The following is a 12,528-nucleotide window of genomic DNA, read 5'->3' as shown; positions in this document are numbered from 1 at the left end:
TCATTTTGACCTTCATTTGTATCGGGTAACAGGGTTTTCAGGGGTGTGGATCATGGTTATATAATTCACAGTGGGAAAATATCCACCAATAAGATCAAATTCATACAACAAAGCCTAGTGAACACAATTGTCTTGATTTGAACATGAGCACAATTCTCCCCAATACAACCATGATGCCCAGCTTCCAGAGGCACGTAGGCAAACTTCTTTCCTGATGCTGGATTGTCCTGTAAGGAGCAATCAAGATTAAAATCCAGATGTTCTACCCAGGAGTGTTTCAGTCTTTGGTTGACAGACGGAGTAACACACGTCTGATGTCCTGGGGGAATGGTGTACCCTGACACAGTTTGAGGAGTTTTGGCCATTCTCATCATGGTCATTATAAGACATCAAAGTCTTAATGTTTCCTTTATACAGAGTCCAAGGAAATTTAGATCCCTCAGCTCATCATAAATTAAAGGAGGCAGATCTTTACAGACTGTTTTCTGTTCTAAATAAGCGTTTTGTTTTTTTTTTTCCTTGAAGCGCTTGTCTCTGACCAAAAAGAAGCACATCCAGGCATCAGTGGTTGAGGCTGTATGTTGCCCTGCCAGGAACAGTCCAGTAAGCAAGCCTGCTACCTCATCATTTGTCAAAGGACACCCACCTTTGTAAGTAGAATCTAGTAAAGTTTCGAGAGTGTCATCAATTTCTTTTACTGACTATCTGCATTTCCAGATTGCTTTACAGAAAATATTCTTGATCTTTCAATGACCTTTGTCCCTGTATCTGAAATAAGACAAAGGGAGCCAACCTGGCACCAGCCAAGCCACGTGGCTAACACCTGCATCCAAATCTGCATATAGTGGTGCCACTCTCACTGAGTTGACTTCTGCTTTCCTTTCCATTTAACAAAGGCTGGCTGTTAAAATGATGAGCTCGGAGCTTCAAACGAATTTTTTTCTCCACTTTATCCCCAACTTGGAAAGGATTCTTTTGTTTCCTTTTCAGTTATGTAAATGTGTTGTCTAATGTGGGCCATGTTAAGGCCACTTTTTTTTAACATTTTCTTCTGCTCCAATAAATAAATAAATAAATAAATATAAAGAAAGAAAGGGAAAAAAAAAAAACTGGATTAGGCCCATCCTATGCAGCTCCCTTCTCAAATACAGGTGTTGTCAGATGACCGTAGACATCGTTGGCATTCAGGTCTTCATATTTACCAGTAAGAAATAGTGCAGCAGCAGCAGCGCCCAGAAGGTAAGTAAATGTCTTGCCCTCCAGGGTAAAACTACAGGTCCATACTTCTCATGCATTTCCTAGAGATTCATTTGGACTTTTCCCAAATCCTAGGGCATATCCAAGGAATGGAACTGGAGAGAAAATGTATGGTGGACACTTCTTCATGGCTGGCAGGGGAGCCAGGTAGACGAAGGCGAGGCAGAGCAGGTCAACTAGGCCAAGTGTCAAGATGCTGGCGATCAGCAGCGGGGATGGGAGATAGGAGATTGCCGCTGGTCACCCACCCCACAGACTGCCCTAGCACCGGCTGCCTGCAGGAAACCCAGCACTACCATCATGACCCTGCAGCAGGTAATAACGGTTTATGTGAGGACGCTGGAACCTGAGGAGCCCCCATCCTCCCAGTTAATGCAGCCAGAGAAAATAGCAGATGGGGGTCTAGAGACAGCCTGGACCCCTGGGTCTCCTGATCTTTGATTTAAAAAAAAAAAAAAGACTTTTAAAAGTTACACTTTCATATTCAGAGAAGAGTTCCTAAGGCTAATTTGGTGAGATTCCTGTAGTTTTGATGGATCTTTTGGAGAGCATTTTTAACTTATTTCTATACCTTAAAAAAGTTAAGCTCTATGGCTCTGTGGTGTCTGAGAGGAAGGGATAAATAGAAGACGAGCACTCTCTAGATCCTCAGTGGGTTTCAATGTTAGAAAGAACCCTAAGTCGCTCTGGTTCTTTACCCTAGTCAGGAGTCTTCATAGACTCCTGGCTAAGTTTATCCAGACTATTTAAGTACTGTGCTCTTCTCCTTCTTCTTCTCCTTCTGCCTCTCTTCTTCCTCTTCTCCCTCCCCCTCCTCCTCCTCCTCCTCCTCCTTTTAGAACCGCATATAGGTTTGTCTTATCTTAACAGGAAATGAATATGATCATATACAATAAAGTTTGTTAACTTAATCATATGTACCTGACTCATGGCTGAATCTTTAGATTTTTGGCAGCATTAAAAATCTTAGTGTGGGGGCTCCTTGGTAGCTCAGTGGGTTAAAGCCTCTGCCTTTGGCTCAGGTCATGATCCCAGGGTCCTGGGATCGAGCCCTATATCGGGCTCTCTGCTTGGCAGAGAGCCTGCTTCCTCCTCTCTCTCTGCCTGCCTCTCTGCCTACTTGTGATCTCTCTCTGTCAACTAAATAAATAAAATATTTAAAAAAAAAATCTTAGTGTGGTAGGCAGAATAATGGCTTTCCAGAGATGTCAATGTCTTAATCCCAGGAATTTGAATATGTTATGCTACATTGCAAGGGTGAATTGAAGTAGCAAAGGGAATTAAGCGTGCTAACCAGCTGATTTTAAAATACAGTATTTTGGATTATCTGGATGGGCCTAATGTGATCAGAAATGCTCTTAAAATTGGAAGAGAGAGGCAGAGGCAGAGGTCACAGTGCTTTGGTGGGAAAAGGACTCCAGTCTCCCTTGCCAGCTTTGGGTAGCAGGAAGGGGACACCGAGCCAGGGAATGTAGGCAGCCTCCAGAAGCCAGACATGGCAAGGGGACGGATTCTCCCCTGGAGCCTCTGGAAAGGAAGGTTACCCCACCAATGCCTCAATCTTTGCGCAGGGAGATCTGCATCAGACTCCTAACCTACAGAACTGCAAGATAATAAATTTGCATTGCTTTAAGCACTAAATTTGTGATTTGTTATAGCAGCAGCAGAAAACTCACTGACTGAGTTCTCTCTGAAACCTCACTTTCACCTGTTTCATGTGATCACAGGATCAAATGTATTCACATAGAGGAGTTATTATTGCCAAACAAAATGTAAATGCTCCCAGAGTTGACTGTGAAGTAGTAATTAGCTAACTTATGAGTTAAGAGTGGACATTTATAGCAATACAACACCTCAAAAAAAAAAATTAGAGGGTTGCCTGGATGGCTCAGCTGGTTAAACATCTGCCTTTGGCTCAGGTCATGATCTGGGAATCCTGGGAATGAGTCCGCTTCTCCCTCTGCCTCTGACTGCTGTTGTGCTCTCTCCTCTCAAATAAATAAAATCTAAAAAAAAAGGCCTCTGCCTTTGGCTCAGGTCATGATCTCCTCCTCTCAAATAAATAAAATCTAAAAAAAAATAAAATAAAATAAAAAGAAAAGAAAAAGAAAAAGTAGAGGTTGGAAATCAGGAAGTCCTCCACAACATTAGCACATTTTCTGCAAGTGTTTACGTTCATGAAACTTAAAACTGACTCATGGAACACTTTACTCTTTGGAATGCTGTACAAGGCCACATGAAAAAAAAGAAGAAACACCAAAAAAAGTTAAATTGTTGATACTGGCAGTCACCATGGCTGTTATATTTGGTTTCTAGAGTTTTTTTATTCAGTACTGCCAAGAGCTTTTTGTAGACGAAGGACTAAGTCATTAATGAAATCTCAAAATGAACTCAATCTAAACATTGGAGAAGAAAGATTTCCTTACTTAAGAATTTCCCTGGGCTGGTATGTGTGAGAATCACACTTGAGTGAATACAGACAGTGTGCAGAGAGAAGAAATGCTCTGGGGCTGCTTTTCATATTTGAGAATATGAAAAGTCCTGAGAATATAATTGTGGCCTCCCACGAGTCCATGGGATCTACCAGCTGGAGGGCAGACCTCTTTTTGTGCAAAACCTATGAGCTAAGCACAGATATAAAAGATAGTAAAAATAGCCACAGACTCTAAATAGCTCATGCAACTGTACAGAGAAAAATAGTTTTACATAATTGATGCCAGAAATGACAAACTAGAGTGGAATCAAAATTATAAATATTCTGGGTACACACACACATAATGCTGTTTTAAAAAGTGAGATTTACCTGTTACTCATGTAATAAATTTATGAGTTGGTATATTGTGTATTATACAAAGTTAGTATAAAGGGTTCTTTGTTTACTTGATTCTAATCTTTGATATCCAGTTTTTCTCCAGCTCTGAGAGAAGAAAGCATTTTAGAAACACAAGGCAAGTAGGGCTCACATAGTCTGTAGGGTTCTGACCGTTAAGGGTGTGGTGCAACCGCCTTTAGAGGGCCATGAGGTACTGGATGAGCTCATTGAATTATCTTATTTGGCTCATGGAATCTCCATGTTTAAAAGGAAATGTTTTATTTAATGCCTCTAGACAATCACTAAAAAATAGTGTTATTGAAGCTTTATTGTCCTGGAAACTCTTTTTGTTGGATAAAAGAAAAGTTTAAAGAAAATATATATATTTTTTCCTCTAGAATTTCAGTCTAGTATGCCGCCCAGGCCTCTGAACCCAGCTTTGAACTTGAGTCTAAAGAAAATGTTTGATCTTCTTTGTCTTTCAACTTGACAAAATGTCTGTCTTCTTTGAAATCCCCGTTTTGTTTTATGTGTGCTTGTCAATGTGTTTTAGAAATGAAAAGCTCTTGGGGGTAAGGTACGAGTCTTTTTATTTAACCTTTGAACGTCCTCCTAAGTGCCACTCTACTAGGTTGACATTCCAAAAATATTGCTCATTAAAATGCTCATTCTCCCTGTATTGGTTTGGAAGTGATGGTAGTAGGTGTTGGATTTAGCTTCTTTACTTAGAGGCTTTTAAATACAAAAACATTTCATTTCTTCAACAAATAATCTTGAGGCCCTTCTGCATGGCAATAATTAAAGTGCTTTGAAGGATGAACTCACATAGGCTATAATATGATCAAGTTGTGTGGTTGATACATAAGAAACTTAAAAAGTGATTCATGGGTTAGAAAAAATATTTATTCTCTTACCGGGACAAGAAAACCTAACTTGTTGCCAAATGATATTACTCAGTGAAATGACCAAGCCATACCAGATTCTAGCCCTATAATAGCTACCCTTCTCTGAATGAAATAAAGATGCAGAGAAAAAAGCAAAGTTATATCTTATTAAGCAGGTGGGGATTTTGCTTTAATTCTGTGCAGAACCCTAGTGACCTAGACTGAACCCTGTGAGAAATTCTTTCCTAAGCACTACTGGCTTGAAATGGCCACTCAGTGTCTCTCTTCCATAAAGTAGGGTGTGTGGACAGGCAGGGCGGGTGAAGAAAAGCCAAAATAGGAACCAAATGGTCATAATAGAGAAAAATATAGGGAGGAAATATCTTTTATTAAAATGTGTCCCATTTACTCTACATAGAGTAACAAGGATAGCCCAGGCCTTGTTCTAAATGATCTTCTCCAACTCAAGGATTAACTTTTATTAGGAGGCCTCTGATGTTGCCTTCATATTTTGGAAATAAATTAGAAGTATGACTGTTTTCATTTTAGATCAAAAAACTTGTTCATCGGCTTTCTGCCTTGGCAGGAAACATATTTCAGCTGAAGACTCACCATTAGAGGGAATATATTAGCTGCTAAGATAGCCGTTAATAAGTAAGGATATAATCATGTGTAGTTCAAGTAAATGCACTTGCATAATACTTTGAACTACCTTTTGAATAATAAGGCATTCACTGATAAAATCAGAGACTTTTTTTTTTCCTCCCTGGCATTTGCCATTTACTCAATTTTCATTTTAAAAAAGGCACTTATTTTGGCTGGCCTTCAGAGAATTTCTGACTCCCCAGCTTGCCGATGTCTTTTAATGCCAGAGTGCAACACTGCCTGTGACCTTCATCTATATTTCAACCATAGGCTAAGTCTAGAAATAGACATCAGAGCATACTGCTATGTTAGCAAACTCCATCACAGAGCCACCATTTTTTTTTTAAGATTTTATTTATTTATTTGACAGACAGAGATCACAAGTAGGAGAGATGCAGGCAGAGAGAGAGAGAGGAGGAAGCAGGCTTCCTGCCGAAGCAGAGATCCCAATGCGGGACTCGATCCTAGGACCCTGGGATCATGACCTGAGCTGAAAGAAGAGGCTTTAACCCACTGAGCCACCCAGGCGTCCCTGGAGACACCATTTTTAAGGATAACTGAAAAGTTTTGTTCTTAACGCTATGGGAAAATAAAACCAACATGACTGTGGCAGACACTGAGAAAGACACATTACCCATGCATGAGAAGAGGAACTGGATCCCCCAGGGCTCTCTGGTCCAATACTGGGGGGGTCCTGGGGGAACCTTAAAGTCGAAGGCAGAAATGACTGGTGGAGTGGCAATCACACATGCAGCTTTTCACAGTGGGAGCAGATATTCCAAAGTATCTAAGAGAATATTGGAGTATATGATGTCACCCTCCTCATCCCTTCTTCTTTACTGCCAGTCTGGCTTTTACCCTTCCATTGTGCCCATTTCTCAGAGACTACTTTGAATGAGTAGTGATCACCAGTGATCACCAACACTGCCCCCAACGCTGTCAGCTCCTTGTTTGTATTCTTAGCCTATCTTCACTATTTTACACTGATGGCTACTGGTCATTTTCCTCAAATGTTTATCCTTTGGTTTCCATCATATCCCACTCTTCCAGTTTTCCTCTTGCCTCCCTGACCATCCCTTCTCCTTTCCCCCTTCCTGACCATTGCTTCCCAGTGAGAAGATCAAAAGAAAAAGTATTTAAAATTTGTTTTGGCCACTGAAAAATACACACTTTGAGGGATATAGATAAACTAGCTAAATATAAGCTTACTTGTTAATTTGATTGTCCATATTAACATTCACACATTCATAGAATAATATGCAATGGAGAGATATTAATTTTTCCATTCTCACACTTCATGAAATGACTCTATGCAAAATCTTATATGTGTCCTTCAGTGTCAATCTCCGTATTCAGTAGAGCCATTTCCCAGTCCTTGCATAGAGTTTCCCTGAATACATCCACTTAAGATGAAGCCTTTTGGAATTTTGAATGATAATGTCACTGGAAGTGTTATTATCCTGTTAGGGACATTGGTACAAAATTATTTGCACAGCATCAGGACAGCAGTTTTTTCATTTGTCTTGTAGATGCCTATTTATGATCTCTGCAATGTAATCACTGTCTTTCTTTAAATAGTTGCAATAGGTTTGCTGATAAGGATATCTAATACTTATAATTGTGAGGTCCTGCCTTCTGGAATAATTAAATAGGTTTTTTTATTTCTAAGGCCTGTGTTTTATGAAAGGTGGCTTCCATCAGCATGTACAGCTAGCATTAATTGAAGTCCTTTGTGTCTGGACAAAAGATCAATTTTCCTAAATATTACTTTGATTTTCAAATAGAGTTATCTGCTAACCTGAGTTTTTGGTTTCCTTGAGATTCATTTGTTGTCACTTTGCACAGAAATTGTGTTGATTTATGGCTTAAAAATACAATTAATTTAATATGTTGTGTTACATCATAATGCCTTTTGTCCCTTAAAGTTCGGCTTTTAAATCTCTTCATTCTATTTATAAATATAACAAATGTTAGCAATCTCTTTTAAGGAGTTTTTGAAAATGTTTGTTTCTGTTTTTAAGCTTAATAGTTAATAAAATACCTTCAAATATTTTAAACAGCCTTTATAAATTTAATCTATGGGGTGCCTGAGTGGCTCAGTCGTTAAGTGTTTGCCTTCAGCTCAGATCATGATCCCAGAGTTCTGGGATCCAAGCCGGCCCGTTTGGGCTCCCTGCTGAGCAGGAAGCCTGCTTCTCACTCTCCCACTTCCCCTGATTGTGTTCCCTCTCTCTCTCTTTCTCTCTGTCAAATAAATAAATAAAATCTTTTAAAAAAAAGAAATAAATTTAATCTATTTAATTTCATTTTGTACTACTTTCATTATGTGGCTTTAAAAGACAAACATTCCCAAGTACTAAAAAAGTTGTATAAATCTAACAAAACAAACTTATACATATGATGAAATTCTAGTTTCAAATATTCCAATACCGTAATGTAGTAAAATGCAAACTCCAAATCCCAAAATATAAATTAGCTCTGGATTTTAAATTGTCAACTCAAATAGGTCAAATTTTTATAATCATTACAACCACAGCATATCACATATGCAGAAACTTTATTTTTTTTAAGAATTATTTATTTGTTCTACAGAGAGAAAGAGAGGAAGGAGAGGAGCAGAGGGAGCGGGGAGAGAGCATCTCAAGCAGACTCATGCTGCACACAGAGCCCAGCACAGGCCTCCATCCCACAGCCCTGAAATCAAGACGGAGCTGAAATCAAGAGTTGGTGACTTAACTGCCCTGCAGATTCCTTCTTTTTATATATATATACAAATTTAAAAAAATATGTATGTATATATATATATGTATATATACTTATATACATATTTTATATATGTGTGTATATATATATACACATTTTTAAATTTGTTTATTTGATATATGTGTATATATGTACATTTAAAAAATATATATGTGTGTGTATATATGTATATACACACATACATATATACATTTTTAAAAAATTTATTTGACAGAGATCACAAGTAGGCGGAGAGGCAGGCAGAGAGAGAGGGGGAAGCAGGCTCCCCGCTGACCAGAGAGCCGGATGTGGGACTCGATCCCAGGACCCTGAGATCATGACCTGAGCCGAAGGCAGAGGCTTAACCCACTGAACCACCCAGGCGCCCCCACAGATTCCTTCTTAAAAAGAAAAACAGCAATACTCCAGTCTTGGTTCTCTAATCTTCTTAAACTTAGTTTTATATCTTATTGAAATTGAAAAGTAAGTGTTTATTTAGGAAGACAGTTACTGAGGTCATTTACTGTAAACCCATTTAATATATCTGGGTTTTATGAGCTGACTAAAGCCCATTTATTATTTTTTGTAAATGTTTATTGTCACTTATTGTCACAAACAGGTGTCAGGCTACATTCTACCCACTCCAATGTCTTCTAGTGAAAAATCACATCATAGTAATGTTACCTGTTCTGTAAGTCTCTTGAAGTCATAGCCTCATTCTTTGTGATGTTCAACAGCCTTTTACAGCAAGGCTGACCTAAGGCAAATTCAGCAATATGCTTGTATCAGGATTTGGCTTATCATCTTAGATTCTAACAACCATGAATCTTCAGAATCAGCAACTGGACAGGTGATTTTGGGATTGAGTCTAGGGTGCTATACCTAAATATATAGGTTACAGGACTCTGGATTTTCATTCAACCAAATGTTGGGGAAATGTCTTTATAAAATTCTGAACAATCTAAAGAATATTCTAAACAGCTCTATACTTTTCCTGCATATCACCAATTTTTGCCAATGAAAGGCTTATTTCTTATATGCATTATGCAGATTATCAAAGCCCAGCTATTGCTAAGAGCTAAACAAAGTTGAAGTACAGTTATTAGCCACCCCAAGAATGTGAACTTTCCAATTAAATGATGGATAACCTCATTTGAAATGTAAATTCCTGATATAGGCCTCTCCTAGATAGAGACTGGACTTAACATAAATTTATATTACACTGGTTATATTCAACAATTTAAAATAAATTATAGGGGCACCTGGGTGGCTCAGTTGGTTAAGCATCTGCCTTTGGCTCAGGTCACAATCCTAGGGTCCTGGGATCAAGCCCTGTAATGGGTTCCCTGCTCAGTGGGGAAACTGCTTCTCCCTCTTTGTCTGCCACTACCCTCTTCTTGTGCTCTCTCCCTCTCAAATAAATAAATAAATCTTAAAGAAATTATAAATACTCATTAAGGAAGTCAGTTACCATCCTAATTAATTGAGTTTATGTGCATTCCAGCCATGAAGCTGACTGTCAGTCACTAAAATGGGATATACTGACCTTCATTTATAGCTGCTATCTCAATGACTCTCTTAGTCAAGCAGATACATAGCTTTGTTCTTTTGATTCATGTTTTATATGCTGCACAACTCTTTTTTGTTCTCATGGATGTTAGCATGTCCTTTTTGGCTGAATCACTTGACTGGATTTTCCATTTTAGCACTCTTTGGGATCATAAGGAATGCAAGTACCTTTCTGTTTAACTTTAAAGATCTTTCAATTTGATACAATCCTTTGTTCTTACATGCATCTCAGGATTCTTGAACTCATGGATATTTCTATTAATTCTACACATTCCTCATGGCTTTCTCTGACTTTTGATAATAACTTATAAGGTCAGATATAATTGTTATTATACCCCATCCTGTGAGACATTCAATATAGGAATGCCTTCTCTTCTGAATGATCATTTTTAGAAAAAGAAAAAAACCAGGTGGTATTTATGTGCATGTGGTATATAGCAAAATCCCCAAATTTATATGTCCAACCCTGACATCTTCCTGAATTCTAGAGTTGTATTTCCAACCATCCAACCATTGAATTTTGGACCCGCCTGTTCAGTCACTGCCCCCTGTGTCTTTCTCATGTCAGCATAAAAGCACCACATTCATCCAATATCCTTAGGCCAAATACTTATGAGTTGTTCTTCATTCCTGTTTTTTTCTTTTTCATCCCTCTCACCCTGCCCATCACCAAGTTCTGTTGCCTCTGCCTGTAGAACAGATCCTAAATCAACCTTGTCCAAGTCACCATCATCCCCCAGCAGTACTATTTGAAATCCCGTAACTGGCCTTGCTGTTCCCCTCTTGCCCCTTTAATGTCCTTTCTTCATGCAATGTTTGTTAAAATTGAAAATAGATCTTTCCCCTCTGCCCAAAACTCTCTAAAATTTTCTTACCACACATGAAATGAAATCCAAACTGCTTACCTTGTCTGCAAATGAGACCTTTGCAGATTTCCTGACCTATCTTCAAGCCCTTTCCTTACCCACTAGACACCAGTCAGAGAGCTTTTTATTTTATTTTCCTCAAATTCACTAAGCTGTTTTCTGCCACAGGGCATTTGCCCTAGCCCGTCTCTCTGAATAGAGCACCATTTTCTCTTATTATAGGAAGATTCATTCATTTTGGATAATTAGAATTTCAGTGTAAATTTACCTCCTTATATAAATATCTCCTGCCCATCTAATCTAAAGTAGCCCCTATCACTGTCTTTCATTTCACTCAATTTTAATTCTGTCCATTATACTTATCAATATTTATCTTTTTCATGTTCACCATTTCTCTTCTCCAGTAATACATGCAGATAATGTTTATTTCATTCACTACCATAATGCCAGGGCATGTGGGGGTATGACAGGCATTCAGTGCATATTTTTGTGTGTGTTTAAAAATTTTATTTATTTATTTGTTGGAGAGAGAGAGCAAGAGCGTGTGCATGAGCAGAGGGGGAGCGGAAGAGGAAGAAGTAGATTCCCCACTGAACAGGGAGCCCTGAAGCAAGACTCGATCCCAGGACCCCTGATCATGACCTGATCTGAAGGCAGACGCTTAATGACTAAGCCACCGTGGTGCCCTTCAGTGCATATTTTTAAAAGAATAAGCATTTGGAATATAATCCAGGTCTCAAAGTATCTAGGGACAGCCTCTGTTGCATATCGCAAAGGTACCTCATTATTTAACCCATAATTGTTTTCTCCTACGGCCCCTGTGATAAATACCATCAATCACCTGTCAATGTAATTGTCTTTTGATGCCCTCATGGATTAGGGGGCTCAGAAAAGATTACTCAGAGGCTAATTTTCTTAATATTTTATTTTTGATCTAGTCTACACATTTAATTATTATTATATTTATTAATATGACAATTTTAACCACTTATGTTTATTTTAACCATTTACTTAAATTTCTTTAAATATTCCAAGCTACATTTAAATATCTATATTAAATTTCTTTTAAACATACTTCATCTGGCTCACTAACAAACAAAGCCTTCCCAAGTACTTAAACTCTTCTAAGTCTAGAAAATAAAACTTACACATAAGCTGAACTAAGATTCCACATTCTTGGAAACATTCCAGTATTGCTTATGAAACTAGTAAAATTATAATGTAAAAACCCCAAATCTAAATCAACTACCATTTACACATTTTTATTAGCATTACAAAATTAATCAAAGAAGAAAAATTCCCTTAAACCTAAAATATCTAATATTCACAGATTTTTCCCCTTCACCACAAAATGTTCATATTACATGTAGATTTTATTTACTTCATAATTTTGATACTTCAGTCAACTCTTCCTGGGGTTGAGAATATAATTATGTAATGTCATACAGTTTTGAGGTTACCACCCCAAGCGATTTTGAGGGTTCACTTCTCAGCCGGCTGAGGTTGCATACAAATAAATTGTCTGGGCTGGAAGTGAGGTCTTACACTGCAAATGTGCAGGTGAACTTTTGTTTTTTTATGCCACCACCTGACAGTCCAACCCTTCGAGGAGTGAAGCGAATGTCCTCCAGATGGGGCAGGCTTGATGTTTCTTCCTTGGACTCCACTTACACATTACGTAGTTCTCATATGTGATGAATTTGCAACCCCCTCACAACATTTGCAGTTCATTTTCCTCTCTGAATAAATTGGA

General features: G+C 38.3%; 1 pseudogene; it reads right to left on the bottom strand.

Moving 5' to 3' along the window:
* On the bottom strand, positions 1 to 1,559 carry LOC122890082 (annotated as a pseudogene).
* Between the last annotated feature and the right edge of the window lie 10,969 nt (positions 1,560 to 12,528).

The sequence above is a fragment of the Neovison vison genome, chromosome 11 (genome assembly GCF_020171115.1).
Source record: "Neovison vison isolate M4711 chromosome 11, ASM_NN_V1, whole genome shotgun sequence".
Classification (NCBI taxonomy): Eukaryota; Metazoa; Chordata; class Mammalia; order Carnivora; family Mustelidae; genus Neogale; species Neogale vison.
Note: the sequence above shows the minus strand (reverse complement) of the source record. Positions and strands in the feature narration are given on the sequence as shown.